This window comes from Raphanus sativus, chromosome 2 (assembly GCF_000801105.2).
Source record: "Raphanus sativus cultivar WK10039 chromosome 2, ASM80110v3, whole genome shotgun sequence".
NCBI classification, from domain to species: domain Eukaryota; kingdom Viridiplantae; phylum Streptophyta; class Magnoliopsida; order Brassicales; family Brassicaceae; genus Raphanus; species Raphanus sativus.
Genome location: NC_079512.1, coordinates 11,543,795 through 11,570,793, shown reverse-complemented (window position 1 = coordinate 11,570,793; position 26,999 = coordinate 11,543,795). Strand labels below are relative to the sequence as shown.

The window sequence follows — 26,999 nt, the reverse complement described above, 5'->3', positions numbered from 1 at the left end:
TTTACAGATGATTCCATTATAGCTTCTCTCTCCCAATCGTCTTCTTCTTCGACCGTATGGCTTGCGAACTCTAGCCATGGACACAAGAATCCAAATCAAATCTCAAATCAGATATGTCTTTAATTGCATCAGTTTCCTCTTGTCTCGACTATGTGTATTGTCCCTCTGCAGCCGCCGGTGAGCGATAATCTCAACCCTGTCGCAATTCGCCAATCCTCCACCGCATTCAAACTCCAATAATCCCACATCTCTCCCTTCCGACACTAGATCAAACCGACCTCGTAACAGTTTGTGAGAGATAGGTTGAAGTCGGAACTGAGTCTGAAAGTGAAATCAACCTTTGATTGTGTTGATGGGGGTTGACGAGAGAGATAAATAGTTTGTCTAGGAATAAATTTTGATGAATCTAATTATATGTTTTCGTAAGATTACTGAGATCAAATGAGAATGTTGATGACTTCTTTTTGTTCTGGGAAATCATTTTTTATTGTTTTAACATTAATTTTCTTGATGAATAAATATCTAAAATAAAAATTAGAAATTTTGATTGGTTTAGCTGGTTTAAAACTGTTTGGTTAACAATAAACCTATTAAAACCATTGTCTATGGGTTTCTAAGTTTCGAATTATTAATTTAGAAATAATAGATTTACAACTAATAGTTCGGAGAGAAATAAGTTTAGAACTTTAACTTTGGGAACAAATAGCACGAAATCATAGTTTGGTGGGTATTTGATGTTATATGATAGTTCTCATGGGAAAATAGATTGTTTACCCCTTAAAACTCCCTTTAGTGTTTGTCATTTAATGCTTTTTATTACTGATATATATCTTAATAAGTCTTTTGAGTAATCCAAATCTATTTGCATTCGATCTCTAAGTGATATATCACACTCTTAATTTGAACATATGATCAAATCTATAAGTTAAAATCATGTTATAGTCAAATTTTAAGGAAAACTGAACCAAAAACAAGGAAAACCAAAACCTTTTTTTTGTACTGAACCAACAAGAGACTACTTCAGTAAAGGACGCATAAACTTCTATCCGACCGTTGGATTATAATAAAAAATCAAATTAAATTATCTGTCTCGTTTCAAAAAATAAGTTAAATCTATTGGTGGAAAGCTTTCCAAACATTGATAAACCATCTGCTTGCATCCAATTTGACCCTTTATGTTCCATAATTACTCATTCAGTTACAAATGACCTAAAATCAGAAGAAAAAAAAATCAGAAAAGCCTAAAAGGATCTAAAACACACAATTTGACTCGAAAAAAGCTCAAAACAAAAGTTAGAAACTAGTAAAAACATAGATTATTATAGCTCACTGATGGTCTTACATATTCTCTCACGTGGTCACGTTCAAGATCATGCATACCAAGATTGTTCCAAACTAAGTCAATCTTAAGGGGGAGACAGATTCACAAAATCATCAAACAAAAAAATGTAAATCAACTTCGTATCCATTATAGTTATTAACATACTATACAATCCTTTTTGCAGCTTTATAGAACTTAGGATTGTATTTCCTTACACTTTTTACTACTACCTTTCTCAATCAATACAACTATAATACATGGTATTAACCTAAAAGCACCATAGTTTGATTTACAAGTTATAACTCAACGAGAACTCAACTCTGTGAAGACATTGCTCATTGACATTGTACCATCCTCAGATTGGGATTCATTCCTTGTGAAAGCAAGATCCTTAGGTAAAGGGATGCTGATAGTCTCACGGCTGAGCCAAACTATTAAAGACCTCATGGTTGGTCTCTTTGTTGCATTCTCATGAACACACAACAAACCAATCTGGATCAACTTAATGATTTCGTTTCTAGGCTTCTCTATCAAGAATGGATCAATTATAATCTCAGGCCTTCCTTCATCCCATCTCTTCCATGCCTAAATATGTATTTATACAGTGGCGGATCCAGAAACAATTTATGTTGGGGGCACAATACTAAAAATTAAGGCTGGGCAAAAAAAAATTAGAATTCCAAGAACTGAACCGAATATGATCCAAAAAGTAGTATCTAGTCCGAATCAAAATTGATTAAATATCCGAATGCGTTTAAAATTTTGGTATATAGAGAACCGAAACCGAATTTGACCTAAACCAATCCAACCGAACCAAAATATTTTGGGTATTCGAATGTATCTGAAATAGATTTATATACCTAAATATATTAATTATTTTTAGATTTAATGTATATTAAAAATACATCCAAAATATATAAGATATTTTTAAGTTATCCAAAATATTTGAAAATATATACGAATAGTCAAAAGTAAATGTTTAAAATAGCTAAAGTATACTCAAAACACTAAAAATTTAAAATATCTATTGATTCTTTATCTAAATATTCAAACAATATTAATTTATATGTTGCTTTTATGTATTTTAACATATGTTATTCAAATTTATATGAAATATATTATTTTTTTAAAGATTTTGAGAAATTTAAAGTATATAATGAATTTTTTAAAAATTAAAATAATTTAAATGGTTATCCAAACCCGAACCGAACCTTTAAAAATCTGAAACCCAAACCAAAATTTAGAAATATCAGAATGAAACTGGAATCTTTAACCCTGAAGATCCGAAGAAATCTGAATCCAAATGAGTATATGAATGCCAATCTCTACTAAAAAATGTTATGAGTTGAGGACACTTTATCTGTTTATTCACTAATGCAATAACAATTTAATCACATAAGCATAGAATTTTCCAAAAAAAAAAAAAGAGTAGGGGGCACGTGCCCCCGTACCCCTTAACCTACAACCGCCCCTGTATTTATATATATTTTTACTTCAACATATGTTTGAAGATAAGAAAGTAAGAACCAAGAAGAGTGATATGTGAAGAAACTTACAAAAGCTGCAATTCCTTCTCCTTCAAAGCTATTGTTTCTTTTACCACTGATCATCTCTAGAAGCATAACACCGAAACTATATACATCAGATTTAGCTGAGATTTGCCCGTAGTTCAGGTATTCCGGAGCCATATATCCACTACATATATGCAAATAATAATGTAAATTGATGGTGAGCACATATTAATGCGTCATTAAACTTGATTTAATATGTTTTTACCGAGTTCCAGCTATTCGCTTTGTTTCGGCTCGAGTCTCATCAGTGTCGAACAACCTCGCTGTCCCAAAATCTGCAACTTTAGGGTTCATCTCTGCATCTAAAAGGATGTTGCTTGGCTTCAAGTCTCGATGAATAATCTTCAGCTGAGAGTCTTCATGAAGATAAACAAGACCTCGAGCAACACCTTCTATAATTTTGAATCTCACCTCCCATGTAAGAAGCGAACGCTTCTCTTCATCTGCAGATTTGAAACATACTTTTTATTGTTAAATAAGATTTTTGTTGGAAACGGCCTCACACCTCTCTCTTAAAGCCCTCTTTAACTAAAAATCTGCTCATTTTTCAATTAGAAAAAACTAAAAATTGGCTCACTCTCGAAACCCTAGCCACTCATCCTGGTAAAAAAGAAAAACTTACAACAAAAATTAAATAATAAATCCCACAAACATCTATAAATAAAAGGCATGTCATGGAATGACAATTTTCTAACACAGTTCCAAGAATACTTAATGTTATTTATTTATTTTTTGGTAAAAAAAAAAGACCTAATTTCCTCATAAAAACGGCATCATAATACTTAACACTTTGGAAACTGATTACGAGTAACTTGATTCATTTTCAAAGGATATGTTGGAGTCTTTAATTCGTATGACCTCCTACAACCTAGTTTCCTTATGATCATTGCCGAGATTCACTCATCAAATTCTCCTGACCCCTCAATCGAATTTGAACTATCTTAGATATCCTGATTTCCGATTGAACAGACCCTAAAAACAATCAAAAATGCAGATGAGTTTCGAAGTATAACCGAAGATAAAGTGGTCAAGACTTGAGTTGGGGACAAACTCGTAGACAAGAATCTCTTCATCTCTTTCATGACAGAAACCAAGAAGCTTAACCAAATTCTTATGTTGGAGTCTTGTCAAGAGTGCAACCTCATTCTTAAACTCCATATATCCTTCTTCTGAATCTCTTGTTAATCTTTTCACTGCTATCTCTCTCCCGTTTAGTAATATCCCCTGAAACCGTTACGACTTGTTACTCATCAAAGACCAAGATCTGGATAATTCATTAGTAAAAATAATATTGTTACTACCTTATAGACCGTACCAAATCCACCTTGGCCGAGCTTGTTTTCAGACGAAAAGTCGTCTGTTGCCATTAAGATCATACCAAGATCAAACCGTAACATATATTGACAATCCAACTCAGAGTACTCTGCACTGCCAACTAAAAAACGAAATAAGTCTTACTTTCTACATTTAAGGCTGATTTATGCAAGAAACAAGGTATATATACTTACCATAGATTCCATTGTTGCATTTTCTCCTCCGAGCATATAATTTGACGAGACCAATAAACACCAAAAGAGTAATGAAAGCAGGCACAACTATCGCAATAATTCCACCCAGCCTAATACCTTTTCCTGAAAATTATTAACCATTTTTGTTCTTATCCCTCTATCTTTTATGTGACAATGCTCTAACTCATTTGTTTTACCTTTCTTGTCATTTTCAGGTGGCTGAAATCGAGGAGGTGCAAAAAATATTGTTACATTATCAAATGCACCATGGAAACGATATAGATCCCACCTGAAAAGACAGCTAGGGCGACTAACCGCGCCTCCTTTTCTTCCCCAAAACTGTGTTTTAAAATATGCCACGGAGTTTTCTAAACATATCTTGCACTCTGGGGATGTTATGTCGGGCGAGCATTGCTTCTACAGCACCAAAGTACTGAAGTAGCGAGGTAGTATTAGATTCGGTGGCAACCTTGATAGTCCAATTAACCGTTGCTTCCCACTGTTTAGTGAAAAGGGTCATATTCTTGGATGGTTCGATACTGTCTGGACTTGGGTGAATGACAGCAGGGCGAAGCTCGAGGTTCTGGAAAGTTGTGTGGTTTGAGGAACGTACAAGACAAGAAACTTGGTCGTCTACATCGTCATTGCCCCACTGGAAGTTTGGAACGAATCCATGCGATCTGGACAACTTGTTTGTATATTCCGAGTCACTTTTTGGACACAGCTGACACAAGCTTTCTCGTCACCTCTTGTGCAGAAGACAAGAGCGTGAACTCTATTGGGATTTTGGCCGAGTGAATCGTTGTATAATCTACCGTTGGCGATGACTTTTGAAGCAAGAGTAGAGAAGAGATTGTGACGATTCTGAGCGTATGTGCTGTTAACGTTGAATAAGCTTCCGGCACACCCGACGGCATGAACGAGTTCGAGGTTTTGAAGGACAAGAAGAAGAAAAGACGCGAGGAAGATCATCAAAGCAAAGCATTTCCTCATTTTTAGAAATGATTAAAAGAAACTACTCTTTTTCTTACTTCTACTACTTCGTTATGTTATACTATTTATATTTTTGAGCAAGACCAAAGACTAAGAAAATGTGAATGAGTTAAATAACTAGGTCTTCACCAATCTTTTTGTGTATTGACCCGTAAATAAAACGTTTATGTTTGACGGGATTTGAATGTATATAATAAGGGATTATTCAAAGGTTCAATTAGGTTTCTTACTTTGATCTGAGACATACTTTTGAAAAGACTACTCAATTTGGAGGGATTATTAGTAGGTTTGTGAACTGACTAATTCTGATTAAGAATCTTCGACTGACTCACATATGCCTGAACCCTAAATCCGAAATCTAAACTAATCATTCCCCATTTACTCAAATTGATAGGATTGCAAAATAAGAATTTAATCATTTGATTTCATTGTAGGAAACATTATCTCTATCAATTTAAAAGCATTCCGATATGAAGGTCGTTATCGCCTAAGTAAATGTTTATAATTCTAAATGTAGTAGAGATAGCCTTCAAACTTTTCATTTCATTCAACCCTTTCAAGTGAAAAAAAAAAAAAAAAAAAAAAAACCTTTCAAGTGACGTGAGAAACGAGGACAAGTTGGCTAAATATTCTGTATTTCCAGTATACTTCTTAAGCTAATGTAAGCCGTTGTTGACCATAACATAGTAACAAGTTTGGTCTAAACAGATTCCAAGCAAATAACATAGTAACAACTAAGTTATAAAAAAAACATAGTAACAACTAACAAGTTTCTCATACTTGGCAATACATATGGAAACCGAAATCTAATTAGGGCAAAACCATTATCGATTTTTTTTCTGTCAATAACTTATAGATTATAACTTGTTAAATACTCCGTTCTTACAAAAATATAGATTTTTAAAATATATATTTCACAAAAATATTTTTTTATTTCGTAATTCCTTCTTTAATAATAAAAATTTGAAATTTAACCAATTTTATAAAATTTATATTGGTTTCACATTTAAAATGAAAATCACATAAAATAATATATTTATAGTAAAATGTAATTTAATTAAAAACATAAAATTATATTATTATAAAATCGATGGAGTAAAATTTAACGTTTACTTTCTTTTATTAGTTTTAGGAAACACACATGTTTGTACTTTTCTTTGAGAAATTGATGATATTTCAATTGGTCAAAAAAAAAAGAATCATATATATAGATGAGAGGCAGGGCTTTTAAGTACTTGTACAATAAGGATAATAGTATATTATACTTCCATCCGTTTCTAAATATTTGTCAATTTGATATTTTCATATAAATTAAAAAAGTAGTTGAAATATATATAAATTGTTATTAATTATAATTTTCGGGCTAATAGTATTTAAGATAAATAAAATTATTTAAAAAAGTTAATACAGTTTATAATTAATTTTCAGCTGAAATTAAATATAATTTGTATTAAAATTGAAAAATGATATTTTTTGTGTACCAAGAAAAAAATGTTAGAATGTCATTTACTATGAAACAGAAAGAAAAAAATTATATTTATCCTTTTCAACGGAAAATAGATGGTAATATATTATACATTCTATTCAGGAATTTATGATATATTGCACATTATAAAAAAAAAAGCGAAGATGATAAGCGAGGAAAATACAGTACATCAGAGCTAGTTGATTACAATACGGAGGTTTTTTATAATGTAAGAGACTAGTTTATGTGCACAATAAAAAGAGACTAGTTTATTGCCAATAATGTAAGCTGGTAGTTGCACATAATGTATATTTTCTCTCTCAACAACATGCGATAGACGACTCAGACCTTTTCACTAATACCAGAAAAAAGATAAACAAAAAAGGAAGCACCTTGATACTTTCTTGGAAAACCAAAAGAAAAGAAAGACCAAGACCTTTTCACTAATTTACAGCAACGGACTGAATAATTTTTTTTTTGTTTTTGTTGTTGTTTGAACTATTAAAGAGTTTTTGACCAAAAAAAAAGAACTATTAAAGAGTTTGGCACGTTGCAAAAATACAAAAACATTGGTTTAGGCCACTTATCGATAGTAAAGTATATTTTATATATTCATTTTAGTTTCTAAATTTTATTGATAATTGATCCAATTGTGTCTTTTAGTTTCTAAATGATACTGACATATATGAATCGATCGTTAAGTGATCCAAATTTGGCTCAACGAACAGCGTATTGATTAACAAATTTCTACCTCACAGAAGTTATAACTCAACAATTCTCTTTATTCGGTTAGGTGGACTTTCGTAGTAATCTAATTAAGCTTCCCTTTCTAGGGTAAAAGTGGTTTGAAATGTTGAATATTTGTAGTTCAATCAAAATATCTCATAAATGAGTAAACACAAAAGGCAGGGAGTATCCGGATTAGTTTTTACTTTTTACTTTTAGATGACATATATATCTATCTATATATATAAAGTATTGTTTCCAATCCATGTTATATTTGAATATCTGTCAGTTTTACAAATTTGATCACTATCATCTATTCCAACAAGTCCGAATATTTTTCCAGCACCAAGCATCTACACGAATATAGATTACTTGTTCTAGCGGAAGAACAATATAATCCAACAGAAACAAAATAGGGATTCTTATCCCTAAATAATCTGGTTTATCTGGAAGATCCGAAATGACAAACTTTTTAGAGGGATAGATAGAGACTTTCTAAAACTAGTGTGATATGCTGAGAGTGAATGTCAAGCCTGCTTTAATGCAAACGAGAGGGTGCCACCAATGGTACAAGAGAACAATAACGAAGAACCCCAAATCATAAGTTTGGGTAATATTTACTTGCTAGATGTATTTTGGACATCACAAAGCCAATTTAGTGAAAGTGGATGGGTCTAGATGGATAGTGGTGGGGACACTTAACTAATGGGATCACAAAACATTCCTAGACGAGAATCAGCTTTGCACTCGAAAGTAGAAGTACTGCGATGGACGATGGAGAATATGTTTCAACACTCGACATGCCAAAACTTCGGAACATATTGCAAGAATCTAATTGCTATGATAAATGAGCCTTACGCTTGGTCAAGCTTTGCTACGGAACTGGATAGGATAGAGGCGCTAGTAATTTGTTTCCCGGATTTCAACATTTTTATGTTCCTCGAGTGCGCAATTAGCTTTCAGACTTTTTAGCAAAAACAGCTAGATCTTTTCATAGGAGTTATATTTTATTGGTTGTTCTATTCCGGTCTGATTACTCAGACCACTTCAAGTTTGAGTAATCTCCCTATACATTAAAAGAGAAGTCACTTTAGTGATTTCTGCTTACATGGCGATCATACAAGACACTCTCGAATTAATTCTTATAATCTTATTGGTCGATTTTTTTTAATTTCTTTTTGAATTATTTTTTTCCATCGGCCAAACCTTTCCAAAAACACATACCATGTAATTAATATAGTTATATACGTTTTTAACTAATCGATATATATTTCAAAGGTACTATTATGGTAACTTAATAATGACATATTTAAGTGACAATGCAAATATATTAGAGTATTGGTAATTTTAAAAAAACCATAATATGTTTAGAGTAATGGTAATTTTAAAAAATCATATTAGAGTATTAGTAATTTAAAATAATTTAAAATGTCTCAGAAACTATAATTTATGAGAAAAGAAATTAGAAGAAACTATAATATGTTATTATTTACCGATCACGAGATCATAATTATTATAGTAAAAAAATTGTTATTGAAATCTAATGAAATCATAATATGTGTAAAAAATGAAACATAATAATTATTATAATTCCGGACATGAAAATCATTGTAAGTCATAATGAAATGAAATCATGTTAAAAAATGAAATCATGTTAATCCTCCTATATATTAAAAGAGAAGTACATTGGACACGTGGCGCTCACACATCTCTTCTCACGAAAATTCTTGCGATTCTATTGGTCGAATTTTTCTATTTTTTCTTTTTGATTTATTTTTCTACTCGAGTTTTAAATTGGAAAGTCACATTAATTGTTAATCGCACTAATAATTTCTTGCGCAAGAATCGTAATAAATGTCGACCATTAATCATAGCTTGCAGAACAATTTTAATAAATGTCGACTAATCATTAAATGTCTTAATGGAAAATACGTTTTATATCTAATTAGGAAACTAATTATTATCAACATACCTTATTTATATTATTACTTGCGCAAGTCTCGCATCATATAATATGCATATTCTTTTTTAATTTTACAAATTTATTATGTTTCCTTTAATCAAACGTCATTTAATTTACATACCTTATTATAACCAATTACTTGCGCAAGTCTCGCAAGTAATATTATTTGCGTCGTTAATACTCTTCACCATCAAAGGACTATATATAGAGTACAAAGTGGCGATGAAGCAACACAACCATTCTTCTATTTTTATATATACATATTTCATCATAGCTGACTTTTCTTTTGGTTTATATGCAGATGCCCTATTCTAACGATTTCACCACGATGCAGCGAAGAATATGACACAAAAGCTGATGTTTTCTCCTTTGCTTTGATCGTTCAAGAGATAAGTTAAAACCTTTTTTTTTCCTTATGGTTTTTGCTGTTTCTTTGTTCATGTTGTTGATTCCTTTTGAATGTTGAAACTTTTTTAGATGATAGAAGGACGAATGCCATTTGCTGAAAAGGAAGACAGTGAAGCTTCAGAAGCTTATGCCAGCAAAGAGCGGCCACTGTTCAAAGCTCCATCAAATTGCTTTACCCTCATGGACTTAAAACGTTAGTCTTACTCTTTCTCTTCACCATTAAACAAAAAATAAGGGACAGTTTTGCATCGTATGATTGCTTTTATTCAGAGTAAATGTCCGATCAAAACTTTTTTTTAACTCCATTTAGGTTGTCAATGCATTGATTTATCACCAGAATTTACGGGAAGTTATATGAAATTGCATCGTACAAAGCAATCCTTGATGTGCAAATATCTTATATTGTAATTACGGTATATTTTTATTGGCAGTAATAAAGGCAATCGTTGATATGTAATTCGAACATTGTCCTAATGTAGTCAATAAGCCATTTATTAGCGTCCAAAACTTTCCTAATATAATCAACTTATTCAATGTGGATTGTCAATTAGTTTGTATACAATTAAATATATTGACTTATTGCATTAATATCGCATTCATTCGTTTTACTATAAATACGGAGACGGGAATGCTTCAAATCCATAACATCTCTTCTGTATTCGCTTTAACTCTTATTTTATTATCCCCTTTCTAAGGATTGAAATGGCCGGTTTTAGATTTTTTTAACGAGTTGAAGCCATATAAGTCAATATTAAAAATTTAGAGTGAAAGCGATTCTGAAATATGTGACGATTAGCTTAGTTGCGTGTATATGCACGTAAAATAACAACCTGAGATAACATTTTGTTTATATACAGACGTCTGTGGAAGCAGTACTCTGGTGTTATAGGAGGACAATTTAAATGGTGATATATAGTTGATCAAAAGTAAGACTGTATTTTCAGTCTATGCATGTTTAGTCTTCCTATTAATATATCAAAGTCACTTATATATGTTTTCTTACAATGTTTTTACTTTATATTTTAGGGAGATAATGATCCATGGTACCGTGAAGAAGGAACACCAAGATGACTTTATAAGTAACTATTTTGTTTCTTTAATATTTTATAATTTTCCGTATTTTTATTTTATTTTCAACTCATATGTTATATATTATCTTACTCTATGCTTAAGTTTCAACAAAACGATCTAAACTGCTACAAGTACAAACATTTACACATGTTCTTCAAAGTTTCGATACTAACCTGCTTATAAAGTGCAAGAAGTTTGATTTCCAATTTCAGGTTTGGAAGCAACTGCGTTGGCTGGAAATAATCTTCATTAGTTGATGGATGCATTGAGGAAATTTTCTTTTGGGTAAACTACACACAGCGGCAAGAAGGAGTAGAATCTTTTTTTTTTGGTCAAGAGGGAGTAGAATCTATTATTATTATATACATGGGTGGAAGGATTAAACTGATCTTTAACTTACTGGAACTTTTGTTGGATGTAATTTGTAAATAAAAATACATACATGCAGTAGCTGTTGGAATAATTTGAGTTCTCTTTTTTTTCCCTCCATATCTGTAAGGCAGTAGTTGTTGCCAAAATTATAAATGTAACTCTGATAGGATCTGATCCTACCGATACCAAGGCAGGATCAAATTTGAAAAGACTAAACATATACTGATTCCATCTTTTAAAAACTTAATTTTCTAAGGTTATAGTTACTGCTGTTACCAAATTTTGGGGTCCATATCTTTTTATAGTTCTAAATAGTTTAATTCAAAAGAATTGCTTTATACTACGAGTATTTCTAAGCTTAATGTAGGCTTGATTAAACATGACATATGGTATAACTTATATTATGTCTACACGTTCGGGTCTTAAGATTCGTTTTTTGATTGGTTTTCTTGGGTCTTAGTCTTTTGTGTCTTAGGTATTTGGATCCAATCAAGTACTTAGGAATTTTTTTTTGTTCGATTTTGAATTGTTTTTTCTCGAATTTGGGTAGGTTCGGATCTATAATTAAGATATATGTAAAATATATGTGATTTCGGATCTATAGTAGGTTCATGTCGGGTTTGGGTATTAAGGATCCAAAAAAAATCTGCAAAGTAACAAAAATAAACTTTTAATAGTTAAAACTAAACCTTTTAAACTCTAACTTTTACATTTAAAATTTCAATTTACTATAAATATCATTAAAATATAAACTAAATATATAAAATAATAATTCTAGATATTTCATGTTTTAAGATCGAGTATGAATCGATTCTTATGGGTGGGAATCTATTCGAGTCGGTTATGTTTGGGTCCTGGTCTATTCATACCGTTTTTTTTGATAGATCGTTTTTTTGTCATCTGGCTAGAACAATTTTATATCTAATTAAGTATTTATAAATTTTTGGTTCGATTTTAGGTTGGTCCCACTTCAGATGTTTGGGTCATATAAAATGTCTATGCCGAATTTCTATATAATGTTAGATAAAAATTTATGAAAAATCTATAATAATTTAGAAATCTTTTTAACAATTTCACCCCGCGCCTTGCGCAGATCCCAATTAATGATGATTACAACATCACGTAACATATATTCGTCATATTTAATTCACAAGATTGATTGGTAATAAATAAGAATGATCTATGTTAACGCATTAAATTCAAAACATCTATATAGCAATAAAAAAATGTAATAAATTGTATGAATATATTATTTGATACTAACTTGTCGTGCAATCATATTTAAACACAGTAATAAATATGATACCAAGTTGCGCAAATAATCCACATTGAAAATAAGGTAAGTTATTAATAAAAAATTAACAATTTACAAACATGGTAAATTACATTTAAAATCGTGAAGTAAATACTCTTGGGATTCAAATTACTGTTAAAAGAATGTTTACATTTTTGTATTTTTCAAAAAAAGGTTTACGATGAGGGGGAGAGAGAGAGGGAGATTTAGTGTTTTGGGTATACCCAAGGATTTACAGTTTAGTGTTTAGGATTTATCCAAGGGTTTAGGGTATATCCAAGAATTTAAGGTTTAGTGTTTTTGGTTTTTTTCCCAAGGGTTTAAGTTTTGTCCAAGGGTTTAGGGTATAGTGTTTATTGTTTATGATTTACTTTTTTGTGACGATTTTAAAATTGTTAAAAAAAATTCTTCTTTTCGCAGCTACTAATATTTTTCATTTATTTTAAAAACTTAACACAAATTATTATTATTTTATTTATTATCTTTAAAAGAAGATGTACATTAATTGGCAAACTATGATTAGTTGGTAATTCACCCAAGAATTACAACATTCATCTGTTTGACATGTTATTACAACATTTATCTGTTTGATTTCTAGAAAAGGTGATCTTAGAACATTAAGATACCTATTATATTATCATAAATTGATCTGCAGTAAATATGATATCAACTTGTCAAAGCAATCCGTGCTTAATATAAGGTAAGTTATTAAATCCAGTGTTTCGAAAACCGGATCGGACCGGCCGGTCGAACCGGTCTGACCGTGACTTGCTGAAGAAGCCGAGTCTGGTTCGGTTTAAAACCCGGATTTGATAAAACCAGTAAAACCGGCTGAAACCCGGTAAAACCGGTGACCCGGTTTAATTTTAAAACCCGGTTCTTAAAAATTTACATATAATTAAGTTTTTTTAATTATTACTAGCTAAAATTTAATATTTTATAGTTAGTGTTCAACTATTACTATTTAATTGGTTTTTTATTTTTCTAAGAAAAAATGTGAAAATATATAATTTTGACTCTCATATACTATTTTTATTTTACCATATTCTTAAAATTTGAAATGTTAGTTGTAAAAATAAATAAATATGATTGTTTTAGCTATAAATCATTTGTTCTTTTTTTAATTTTTAGTTTACATAGTAATCAGATTTATGTTTGTTGTTTATTTTGAGTTAATAAAAAAAATAGAGAAAGTATTATATGTAGAAGTAAAGTTTATATAGCATAAATATATAATTATATACATTTTTGTATAAATAAAAAACCCGGTTCGACCGGTTGAACCGGTCTAACCAGTTAACCAGTAGCTTCACCGAGTCAGTGTCCGGTCCGGTTTTCAAAACATTGATTAAAACCAAATTAACTAAAGGTAAATTATTTAAACAAAGCAATAAATATGATACCAAGTTGCGTAAATAATACACAATGAAAATAAGGTAAGTTATTAATAAAAAAGTAACAAATTACAAATAGGAAAGTAACACAAATTTGAGAGAGAGAGAGAGAGAGAGAGAGAGAGAGAGAGAGAGAGAGAGAGAGAGAGAGAGAGAGAGAGAGAGAGAGAGAGAGAGAGAGAGAGAGAGAGAGAGAGAGAGAGAGAGAGAGGGAGAGAGAGAGATATATATTTAGTGTTTTGGGTATACCCAAGGGTTTACAGTTTAGTGTTTATGATTTATCCAAGGGTTTAGGGTATATCCAAGATTTTAGAGTTTAGTGTTTGGATTTTTACCCAAGGGTTTAAGATTTGTCCAAGGGTTTATGGTATAATGTTTACTGTTTATGATTTACTCTTTTGTGACGGTTTTAAAATTGTTAAAAAAAATTAATCTTTTGGCAGCTAATAATATTTTCATTTATTTTAAAAACTTAACACAAATTATTATTATTTTATTTATTATCTTTAAAAAATGTTGTACATTATTTGGCAAACTATGATTAGTTGGTAATTCAACCAAGAAAAATTCATGATAAAATATTAAACTAGGAAACATTCCTATATAAATCAAAATTGTGGTAGTTAAAAAAATAATCGGTGAATTAAAAGAATGTTTACATTTTTATATTTTTCAAAAAAAGGTTTACGATGAGAGAGAGAGAGAGAGAGACCCGCGGGTTAAACACTAAATCTCTATCTCTCTCTCTCTTTCTCTCTCTTAAATAGATACAAGATATTCCATAATATTTAACCCGCGGGTCCCGCGAATTACCTGTAAATTTGGGCGGAGCGGGTGCATGTATTTTGAATCTTTCATTGCGGATCATGCGGATCATTATGAGTCAAAAAACTAGGTGATCCGCGGGTTGGCGGGACGGACGGAGTGGGTCGATCTGTAGACCCAGCTCTACCCGTATAATTTGAATCTGTACAATGCCCGCACAGGGTGCGGGCCGGCCACCTAGTAGAATGATTATTTGCCATAAAAAAAAGTATTGTTTCTTTCTTCCCGGTGCTGCCACGTCATTAAGTAGAGGGAGGAAACGCTGCCACGTATCCAACTCTAAACAAGAATCGTTGTTTTTGTTTCGTACTTTCGTTTGATCATGGACTTTGCGAGTGAATAACAATTGGGCTTGGATTAGCGTTATTTGCTTCATAGAACAAATCTAAGGATATCCTTTTTTTTTGTTCGTCACAATTCACCTTCCCCTTCTCACTCTTCGTCTTCTTTACTATCGTCGACATTTGGTTTCTAGGGTTCATGCAAGCTCTGATTAGGTCAAACAGTAAAAGAGGAGGTGCATTGAATGAGGATCTCCTCCTTGGTTTGTATTCGCAGATCCTTCAAAGGATTTTTCGACAGTCACTCTGCGACCTAATTACTTGCAATTGTGTAGTTCAATAACCTCACCGAGAAACTCTGTATATTCCCGATATGGTTGCTTCTGTCGGGATGGTCATGGATGTTCCTACTCGCTATCTCATGTTAGTATTTATGTTCTCTTCCTCAATTTCATGGGCTCAAACATTGTGGTCATCGAATTTTAATTGATTTGGTTTCATTTTAGATATTGATTTGTTTGCTCACTCTTTGCGTTGTGATTCCTTTTGATTCACAGAGATTGGGGAGCAGTTTGATTTAACTTTGATGACAATGGTGGCGGCTGGTATCAACATGGGTGAAAGAGCTCCCTAGAAAGGAAAGGGTATGTTGATTTGATTTTGATCTATAGATACCAACCATAGATCAGGAATTTCTCTATAACATTGGTTGACTAACAGATGATGTGATGGTTTTCTTCCTTGATCACATATCAATCATTTTCTGTACCTGACGTGATAGCTACTGTATTATCTTTCTAAGAGACTGAGAATCTTTGAATTGTGTACATAACTGTCTCATGTGTTGCGAGACCTTGGAAGTGAATGTATACATATTGAAAAATGAGAATCTTGGCCATCGACTATCAAATTATCTTTTCCAGGAATACTTTATTGATTTAAAAATTTATTGAACTGTTTTATAATGTATCAGGTTCTAACTACCCGGAGATTTTAACATTTTATTAGGAGATGCATCTATGAGACGTGGTGAGGTTAATGGCGAGAAAGCGGTTGTTCATATTAGTGATTATTATGTGTTATCTAATATTATGTATATTGTTAAAGTTGATCCTAAATTGTCCGCTTGGTATTTTCTTACTGTTAACAATACTTTGGACAGGTAAAATACATGCCGCAATACACATGGCTCGAAGATGAGTTCCCAAAGGTTAACATAGCAGAAACTCCATGGTTCGTTCTCAATCATTCATCATGGCACAGCATCTATGATTACCATTATATGGAAGGTGAAACCATGAGAGTGATGTATGAGGCGTGGTTTGTCAGTTACAAAGTAGATGTTTCTCAGGTCATGTCCACGCATGCGAAAGATCAGTAAGAACACAAAACTTTAGCTCATCATGTATATTTTTAAATTATATATTATGACATCTTTGACCTCTTGTGAAACCAAAAGACGCATATCAAACACCGTGGTTAATATCATTTGCAGTCCACTAAAAGATCCATCTGTTCCTGCCTATATCACCATTTGTGATGGAGGAAACTTTGAAGGATTGGCTACCAAGTAAGGAGTTGACTAACACATGTAACATGTAATTCTAGGTCGGCTCTTTCTCAATGCAATCTCTCGAACTAATTTTTATTCTAGAGTATTACATTTTGTTTAACATGCTTTTGTTTCAACGGTTTTGTTCTTACATTTTTTCCACTGGATGTTACACTACTATACACGTACGTCTCTGAGCCCTATACTAAATAAGCCGACAAGATAGCTTATAACTAAAGCTCCAGTGTAACGGCTATAAACATCTTTGTAAAAAAAAGGCATACCAAAACTTGAGGTACAAGTAACTTCCAAGCTAATAAAGATCCATCACTAATCAATCTCAACTACCATCTAGTAAATCTAAATAATTTACACCTACGACCTCATCAGGTTACACAACATTACAACACTTGAAAACTTAAAGTAACAATCCGCGCGTAGCGAGGGCACGCCCTAGTCTATTTATGTATAATACAGATTGCTTCTCTCCCAGCCTGTATACGCCAGCCGCCAGTGCCCAAATTCAGTTTTGAGCATCCGACACGTGTCATATTTAATGAACGCATCATTTCATTAATTTATGTTTTGGGCTCTCAAAATAATAGGTTTTTGTGGCCCGAGAAAATGAGATTTTGCATAACCCTAACTCTAATGAAATGAGGAGATTGAGATCATCCTCTTCTTCGATCGACACCTCGATCGACGGCGGTGACTCCTGAGTTTCACCACGTCATCTGAAACGATCTGATTTATGACGGTGTATCTGCGGCTTTAAAAAGTTTAGATATCCTCCTCTCAGAATCATGTTCTCAATCTGATTAGCTTAAGAAGTTCTTCTCTTACCTTGTTCGTTTCAGCGACCTCCACATGGAAACCCGAAACTTCTCCTATCATCCCTGTCGCGGCTGTGATTGATCTCCGGTGGTTCCTGAAGAGCTTGAGATCGGCCGATATAAAAATTTAGTTTACATTCCTTCTCTTTTGTTTTTACTCGATCTGATAAACAACTTTTTTCTGATAAACAACTTAGGTTACACATATTTGCAGTTTGGTCGTTTCTATTCTGTTTCTTGAGCTCGAGCTTCGTCTTCTCCTTTGTCTTGATGCTTCTTCGAGAGGCTCGACTTCTTGATCGGTACAGTAGCGGCGAAAGAAGTCCACCGCTGCCGGGGGGGGGGGTTGAGACCGGCGTTGAATGCTCTTTGGATTATGATGATGAGGTGGGTGATTGGGGGTTTGTGGTGACGAAGCATCAAAGAGCGGAGGATGTGGATCTGAGTGAAGGTGAAGGGTCGTCGTCGTGTAGAGAGCTTGGCGAGAGCGATTTTGAAGTTGGGAGAGGTCTACGAGAGGATCGAAGGTGCGAAGCAGAGGATGATGATTGAGTTGGAAAAGCAGAGGGTTGAAGCTGCAAAAGAGCTTAAGTTGCAACAGATGAACATGTTGATGGATATGCAGATGGAGCTTGAAAGATCCAAGCTTGGCAATCGTAGAGTTGCTGCTTCAGGTAAAAATATATGGTAAAGTTTTGATTTTTACATGCTTTTATAGATTGAAACTTTAGCTTGTGAGGTTTCAGAGTTGATTTGGAACCATATCTATGAGCATCTACTCAATTGAGTTACTAAAAACTTGGATTGTGGTTTGTTGTTGTCGTTGCATAGGCAATAAGTTGTAGGGACTAGGGATTGGATCAATTTTAAAAGTCATTTTAGGACTACTGTTAGTTAACTATAACTGTTGACTAACGATATAACTAAAAATGGAAGTTTATGATTTAAATGGCTTGTCAACGAAATTTGGTGCTTTAAGTGGCTCATGTGAAAATTTATGTTTTTTTCAACCAAATTTGAAAGTTCGTAATTTAAATGATGATTTTCTTGTAATAAATTGGATTCGTGTCTGCCTACTTTTTAGGAGTTTAAGAGCACGTGAAACTCCATTTTTCCTCAAATATGAAATAATAAAATTAAGTTTGCCACAAAAAAATAGAGTAACCAACAAAAAATAAATGAATTATTTAATTTATGGAGTAAATCTATGTTTACTTCATCATTAAGTGGAAATATAGTATTATTAAGTAAATTATAAAATGAACTTGGTGATGCTCTAATACTCTCGTTTGATTTTAAGTATTGTTGTACATTATAAAAATCGTTTCATTATGAATACTAATTTATAAATTTAATGCATACAATCTATACTTTTCCAATTTCATTCCTACTTCTTAGCTTCTTGAATAATTTAATCAAATAAAATACTGTATTAACTAAAGGTATAGAACAAAACTAACAAGAATACCATACGTTGGATACATCTTTTCAAAAAAAAAATTATTAAAAAAATACCATACCATGTAGATTTAGGGTTTAGTGATTATTATTTAAGTCTTGGTATTTAAAGGTCATGTTGAGTTTATAAAATTGTATAAATAGTTTTAAACATTTATAAAGTATTTAGGAAAATTAGTTTAGTTATTTTTTTTACAGCAAATATAAGGTATTTATGAATATGATTATCATTTAAAATTAAATCTCAAAAATACTAGGGGAAATTGCCAAAATAGAAAAAAAATTCAGCATGTTGTCCTTTGGTATAAAAACTTTTCTGTCCACTTTTTCTCTCTTTTACCCTTTCCAATTCTAAAACTTAATGAAATAAATAGTTTTACGAATCAAAAAAATTGTAAAAAGTATTAGAAATAGTGTGGTATCTTACGTTTTATATTCAGTAATTTTACTATATTTTCTGGTAAACCAAATTTATTATTTCATTGAGGATAATTAGAGTTATAACTTGTAAGAGTAAATTAATGGTATTGCATTGGCAATAATTAAGAGTGAACTGCACTTTTGATATGTAAACTATATTTCCTTTTTGATGATATATTTTGTTTTATACTTGTAATCAGAACTGAATATTAGGAAGAAAAAATGAATCTGAAATATTTTGTTGATTATTGAATAGGCAGTTCACATATTAGTTTGGTACTTATGTAAGTTTTGCTTTGTTAGTTTAGTTTTAGACTGTATATTAGTTTAGTCTTACATTTATAACTAGATTTCATTTTTTTTGTTGTCAGAAACCAAAAGTCTTCTTTGAATATTTTGTTTTATTTATATCATATTCTATGTTAAGAAATATAATGTACGAATGATAATAATGATGCAGTTTCTCCATCGGCTGGAACAGCTATGGCTTCGCCATCTTCGGTCGGGTCACCAACATCTACACCATCTTTAGCTGAGTCGCCTGTCATGACTGCACCGTCTCCCTCAAGTTCTGCTACCAACTACCTCTCAGTTTCAACGCTGACCCTCGTTTCTGTTATATTTTCTTCTGTAATGTATATTTCGATTTTTTAAATTAATTACAACTTCACCTCGTTTTCATATATATTTCTACTGAGTTGGAATTTTTATGGTTGTCATTCGAAGACACATGGTGTTTTTTTCGTGCAACATTCTAAGACCATTTTTTTAAACACATTCTAAGGGCATCATTATCGGTAGGACTTGTAAAAGTCTTTGGAACCATATCTATGAGCATCTACTCAGTTGAGTTACTAAAAACTTGGATTGTGGTTTGTTGTTGTCGTTGCATAGGTAACAATAGGGATTGTATTGTAGGGACTAGGGATTGGATCAATTTTAAAATTCATTTTACGCCTACTTTTAGTCAACTATAGTTGTTGACTAACGATATGACTAAAATGATATAATCAATGGAAGTTTATGATTTAAATGGCTTGTCAACAATATTTGGTGCTTTAAATGGTTCATGTGAAAATTTATGTTTTTTTTTCAACCAAATTTGAAAGTTCGTGATTTAAATGACAATTTTCCTGTAATAAATTGGATTCGTGTCTGGCTACTTTTTAGGAGTTTAAGAGCACGTGAAACTCCATTTTTCCTCAAATATGAAATAATAGAATAATAGAATAATCTAATACAATAAAGTTGGAAAATCTGCATTCTCAGGCTATCCACGACATCTAGGCCTGGGCATAATGTCCGAAACCCGAACCCGAACCCGGACCCGAACCGAAGTGGAGAGATCGGGTCGGTTATGGATCCATTGAAATACCCGATCGGGTTTAGCTAAGTGATACATTGGGTTTCGGGATCGGTTCGGTTTAAACCGATAACCGATGAGTACCCCGAAGTAACCCGAACCTATACAACATATCACATATATGTATACATTAAGTAACACGTGTACGGCTTATACATTAAAAAAAACAGGCGTGAGAGTCTCTCTCCTTTCTCGAGACTTTGTGCTTCAATACTTGCTGAGTTTCGATATGGAGACGAAGAAAAAGCATTAAGCAAGAGACAAGAGTGAAGAGTTAAGAGTCTATTGATCTTCTCCAACCCTTCGAAATCCCGAATCGTATCTGCTATAAAACCTAAAGAGCCTCTCATGTTTCAAGAACTCATTCACTCTCCATCTTCTTCGTTTTCGCTTAATCAGTCTCAGGTAAAAAATACCTTTTCAATTTCGAAATCCCTAATTTTTTTTATTCAATTGGGCCATTGGGGTTTGAAAATTTCAGTTTTATTAGATGAAATCTGATTTTATTTCTTAAGAAAATCTGAGTTCTATTTGAGTATTTATAATCTATTGAATGTTGGGGGTTTATGTTAGGTGTTTTCGATTTATTAATCTCTTTGGATCATGAATGATTCTGACTCTTTTTTTTTTTACAGATGGATTCATCCGCAACTCCAAACCGTGATGATCGTGATGATCGTGAGAATGACAAAGACGTAGAAGGTGATGAAGTACAAGAGTTGATGACTCCGGATAGCAAAGGCAAGCGTAAAGTATCATCTGGAGGCAGTGAAGAAACACACAAAGCGAAGAAGTCTCCTCGGGTTCTTCCTACAAGGTCAAAAATTTGGAACCATTTCACAAGAACAAAGGAGAGTCGTGATAGATGTATGTGTCATTACTGCAAGAAGACGTTTTGTTGCGCAACAAGGTCGGGAACCTCAAACTTGCTGAAGCATATCAGTATCTGCAGAAACTTCAGGTCATTCACAGAGGGCCAAAGTTCGAATCAAACCAATATCAATGAAGAAGGAACACTGAAGTCTGCAAAGGTCAGTGAAACCACTTTCAGAGAAGCTACAAATGAGATGATGGTGATAGGACAGTTACCGTTGAGTTTCATAGAAAGTGCTGCGTGGAGACACTTCTGTAAGAAGGTCAGATTCTCTTATGTTTTATAACTCAGACATTGTTTAATTCTTTAGTTTAAATTGGTATCTAACTTTGTATGTTATGTGTGTAGATGGATCTGGACAAACCTGTTTCAAGGAGGACATCAACAAGAGATATTGTAGAGCTGTATGTGGAGAGGAAGGCTGCTATGAAGAAATGGTTTAAAGTTAATAAGCAAAGAGTTTCGGTGACTACTGATATATGGACTGCTCAAGTAACACGTAAGGAGTTTCTATGTTTTATCTACTGTTTTGAATCCTTTGTTTTTTGGCTTGATCCTTATGTGTTTTATCTTTCTGTTTCGTTTGATTCTTATGTGTTTTTTTCTTTCTGTTTGGCTTGATCCTTATGTGTTTTATCTTTCTGTTTGGCTTGATTGCAGGTGCTAGTTACATGGTTGTCACTGCCCATTTTATTGATGAATTCTGGCGATTAAGGAAGCTTATCCTTGGGTTCAAACACGTGATTGATCACAAGGGTCAGACAATATCTCAGGTTCTTTTGGATTGCTTAGCTGAGTGGGGAATCTCCAAGGTCTTCTGTGTAACCGTGGACAATGCAACGGCTAATTCTTCTGCTTTAAGAAGATTTCAGAGTCAGTTTTCTTTACAGTCTGAAGATGCGTTGGTCTTAGACGGAGAGTTCATGCATATGAGATGCAGTGCACACATCATCAACCTGATCGTGAAGGATGGAATGGCTGATGCTAGTGAGAGTGTTGAGGCTGTCCGTAATGCTGTGGTCTATGTCAGAGCTTCAACTAATAGGCTGTCCTCGTTCGAGCAGAAAGTAGAAGCTGGTAAAATTACTAGAGGAAGCTTGCCATTGGATGTCACGACTAGGTGGAACTCCACATACCTAATGTTGAGCACAGCCATGAAGTTTCAAGTTGCTTTTGATAAGATGGAGCAAGAGGACAAGCTGTACAACGATTACTTCTTGGAAGTGGATAAAGGGAAAAAGAGAACAGGTCCTCCGCAGATGCTTGATTGGAAAGCAGTAGAAAGACTAAGCCGGTTCCTTATCATCTTCTACAACTCCACTGTCGTTGTATCAGCTTCCACCTCTCTCAATGCTTTCAAGTGTTACGGGGAGATTGTAACCATTGCCGCCAACCTGCTGGATTTGAGTCATAGCAGAGATCATGAAATGAAGACGAAGGCTGTGGAGATGTATAAGAAGTTCGACAAGTACTGGGATGGGATTAAAAACATCAACAAGATGTTAATTGTGGCGACAGTCTTTGATCCAACGAAGAAGATGGATCTTGCAAGCATGTGCTTCGATGAGCTTTATGGGGAGGGAAGCTTGGAAGGCAAGGAGATGTATGACTCTGTGATAAGTGTTCTGCGCAGCTTGTTCAAGGAGTATGGTGAGCGATATGGGAAGAGTCAAAGAGGGAAACCTGATGAATTCAAGAAATCCAGCACCCAAGCCTCTCAATGTAGCCAAGAAGTACAGTCCAATGTTACTTTGGACTTGGTTGAAGATGGTTTTGGTTACAAGAGGATCGACAGAAGGTATAAGGAGAAGCTAAGCGAGATAGGCGTGAGAGACAAACGTGATGAGCTCGACATCTACTTGAAAGAAGCTGTTGAGAATCCAGATTTGATGCTTGGTGTGGAATACGATGTTCTATCCTTCTGGAAGAGAAACTCTACCAAGTTTCCGGTTCTGTCTCTGATTGCAAAAGATGTTTTGGCTCTGCAAGTGTCTTCTGTAGCTTCTGAGAGTGCCTTCAGTACAAGTGGGAGGTTAATTGAGCCATCTAGGAGCTGCCTTACTCACTACATGATTGAGGTTCTGATGTGTACTGAGCAATGGCTCAAAGAGGACATTCGTTGTGATTCAAGAGTGCTCAGTAATGCACAGATTCTTGAGGATATTGAAGAGCTTGAGAAACTTGAAAGAGGTATGTTTTCAATCTGCTTGTTCACATTATTTTGATTCTTATATGCGTTTGTTAGTTTATAATGATCTGCTTGTTTTTGTATTTGCAATAGAATTTGCTGATTGAATTCACGGGTGATGTCTGTTCTGATTGAAGACATTGCTTCTTCTGTCATAAGGTAATGTCTGTTCTTTCTATGTTTGAGTTTTCTGATTGAAGACATTGCTTCTTCTGTTTATAATTGTTTGTTCTAATGTTGTTGTTATTCTGTTTGGCAGGAACAAAAGCTTATCAAGTGGTCGTGTTCTCAAGATTATCATATGCTATATGTCTCTGTTTTTTTTAAACTTTGTTGTTGTTATTTTTTTGCTATTTCGGAGTTGAAGTGTTTTGGATGTTTTCGGAGTTGATGTGTTTTGAATGTTTTTGGATTTGATGTGTTTGGATGTTTTTTTGTTATGGAATGTTTCTATTTTCGGATTATTGTGTTTCAGATGCATTTGAATTCAGTTAATCTATAATGTTTTCTATGAATTTTTTTTATTATGTATTTATTTTGGTATAACCCGAACCGAACCGAAAAAACCCGAAACCGAATGGTATATGGTTACTTTACGGGTTTTAGGATGCAATACAAATTATAACCAAACCCGAAAAAATATTATCCGAATCCGACCCGTAATAAAAAAAATTACTATGGGACCTAGAAGTCTAAACCCGAAAATCCGAAAACCCGAAATACCCGACCCGAATGCCAACGGGTACCCGAACGCCCAGGCCTAACGACATCTGTGTAAGAGGGGGCAAATGGGGACACCTGTCGCACCCACAGTGGGTTGTTGGTATCACGCGTTCCGTTTTTTCGCAGCGCATCTCTCTGCTTTTTGAAACACGCGACACTTTGTTTTTTTAAAACTAAGCCTCCGTTTGGGTTTGGTCTCTGTTATTATGATTACAGGTTTTGGTTTTGGGCTTCTTTTATGTTTTAAAATAAGCCCACTTCTGTGATACACCTTCTCACCGTTTAGGTTATTCTTTGTTTCATCTTCCTGGCGACATAAATCTGCAAAACGTTAAAAAATCATGCTGAATCCAAACGTTCATATTAACTCAATCATTAACAATAGTTCCCACTCCTCACAAGATTCATCAATGAATACATCCTCTCTTTACTCCCTTTCTCTCAGTCTTCAACTATAAAAAGGTACATCCTCTTCTGTGAAAAATCATCAAGTTAATCCTCTCAATCATAGGCTTTAGAAAATTCATGGTAGCAAAGTTTTTAATTTCAGTGACTTCTAGCGCTAGCTTTTGCATTTGACTAAGGTTTTTAGATTTTATTCGATCACTTTTTGGATTCAGTTTCGTTTTCTTCATAGATTTTTTTTAAAAAATTTAGTTCTACGAAGCTTGAGTTGAAGCAGTGGTTTTGTTTTAGTATCTTTGTTTGGATAATTTTATAATTTGGTTGAGGTGGTGTTAGACTGAAGCATGATTCTAGAGATCTAAGGTTGATGATAATCAATACTCTTATGTAAATTTTCTTTGAGATTAGGAAACCAAGGTATCTTGAAGCTCCAGATCGGAATGATTTATTCTTTTAATTTTTTTTGTTGAATATATGATTTGGCTATGTTCTTCTTTGAATTAATGATTTTTTTTTGTATGTTTATTTCAGATATGACAGTGCAAAAGCTGCTGAAATATTAGCCAAAGATCTGTTAATTTTGGCGTTTAAAGAATAACTTTACAGAGAGATGAGATCATTCAATTTCTGACTCGAGATTAACTTTACCTTAGGGGAAGGTCACCGGCATCACGATGGACAAACGGTGGTGTTACGTCTCTTGCTCCAGGTGTACGAAGAAGCTTCAACGAACTGTCTCAGCCTTTACTTGCTTGACCTGCAACAACTCTAATGATGTTGGTGTCCTCCCACTATTTCAGTATTTTTTTATTTTCATTCAAATGCACTTCATGTCCACACACACAAAGATACAACTTACTTTGATACACTTTATCTGACTTCTATATATCGTGTATACTATTGGTGATGAGACTGCTGGTTTTAAAATATTATATATCAATCACATAAACTGGCTCAGAAAATAGTAAAAACAAGTCTAATTTGATATCTGGTTTGGTGTTAGTTTCATGTTTCAATGCATTTGGGAGAATTTAAGTTTTAGTAAACATTTTATTAAAAAAAAGAAAAATCTTAAACTATCTCCACATCCAAAATAAGATCAATTTGTATTTGTATTCGCATTAGTCTCCTTCAACCGCCGATGAAAATGTTCAGATGCAAACGAGGATGACAATGAAAATGTGTTACTACAAAACAAAAGCTATCTGGATTTCACTCTCCTTCTATGTCAACTTAGCTTAATAGTTTTACAAGGAGGGGACACTTGGCTAGCTCCCATCTTCTCCAATCTGAAACCAAAATTTTAAACTTGAATTCTAAAGCGTCAAAGTGTCCGACAAAGGAAAATCAAAACCAATTTGGGTGAAAATGATGAACGAAGGATACTTTTGAACCATACAACAGTTGGTTCTCTATTTTCTTTTGATCTGTCATGGCTTACCTCAAAGAGAGAACTATGGATTAATACAAATGGTGTTACTAATATTTTCTACAACCAGTGTCGTGCCTACGGTTCACGGGACTGAGGCAAGTTCAATACTTTTTCAAAACAAAAAAATCTTCTTAAAAAAAGTTTTTAAAACATATATCAAGAATACGCATAAAGATCATGATTAAATTAGTACAAATATTAGAAAATATGTTTGATAACAAACATGCGTGAGAGGCTGCTCTCTGTCCCAAGACTGGGTCCTGCTTCTCCTTATCTCTTGGAGTTGTACTTTTCTTTTGTTGTTCCTTACAGTTAGCTTTTTTTCTGAGTTAAACTTCTACTTTGCGTTTCTTTTTCTTTGTAAAACAAGTGGTGGTCTACCATAACAATATAATCAGAAAATTGGTATGAATTTAACATTTTAACCAAAAAAACATGTTTGATAACAAATACAAACAAAAGATATAAAAAATCTCAAAAAACATATCAAAAATATTTTAAATGTCAATATTAAACTAAATAAATATAAAGCCGTAATTCAATTCAGAACAAAACATAC

At 33.3% G+C, this 26,999-nt stretch overlaps 3 long non-coding RNA genes and 2 pseudogenes across 5 annotated transcripts; 4 read left to right on the top strand and 1 right to left on the bottom strand.

Annotated features, from left to right (window-relative positions):
- Positions 1–1,464: 1,464 nt before the first annotated feature.
- On the bottom strand, positions 1,465–5,393 carry LOC108840741 (putative cysteine-rich receptor-like protein kinase 39; annotated as a pseudogene).
- Positions 5,394–9,599: 4,206 nt separating this feature from the next.
- LOC130500035 (uncharacterized) lies at positions 9,600–11,509 on the top strand. Of its 2 annotated transcripts, XR_008938857.1 has the most exons (5): positions 9,600–9,940; positions 10,025–10,148; positions 10,813–10,881; positions 10,982–11,034; positions 11,239–11,509. It is a non-coding gene; the product is annotated as an uncharacterized LOC130500035 (long non-coding RNA). The 2 variants fall into 2 exon arrangements; XR_008938856.1 differs by having other exon boundaries at positions 9,602–10,148.
- A 3,748-nt stretch (positions 11,510–15,257) lies between these two features.
- Positions 15,258–16,926, top strand: LOC108841245 (uncharacterized). 2 transcript variants are annotated; one of them, XR_001948086.2, is made up of 5 exons: positions 15,258–15,615; positions 15,750–15,836; positions 16,166–16,221; positions 16,355–16,569; positions 16,688–16,926. It is a non-coding gene; the product is annotated as an uncharacterized LOC108841245 (long non-coding RNA). The 2 variants fall into 2 exon arrangements; XR_001948085.2 differs by having other exon boundaries at positions 16,355–16,926.
- Positions 16,927–17,266: 340 nt separating this feature from the next.
- On the top strand, positions 17,267–18,573 carry LOC130507871 (trihelix transcription factor ENAP1-like; annotated as a pseudogene).
- Positions 18,574–24,926: 6,353 nt separating this feature from the next.
- LOC130499553 (uncharacterized) lies at positions 24,927–25,890 on the top strand. The gene is made up of 2 exons (XR_008938427.1): positions 24,927–25,065; positions 25,540–25,890. It is a non-coding gene; the product is annotated as an uncharacterized LOC130499553 (long non-coding RNA).
- The last annotated feature ends 1,109 nt before the right edge of the window (positions 25,891–26,999 follow it).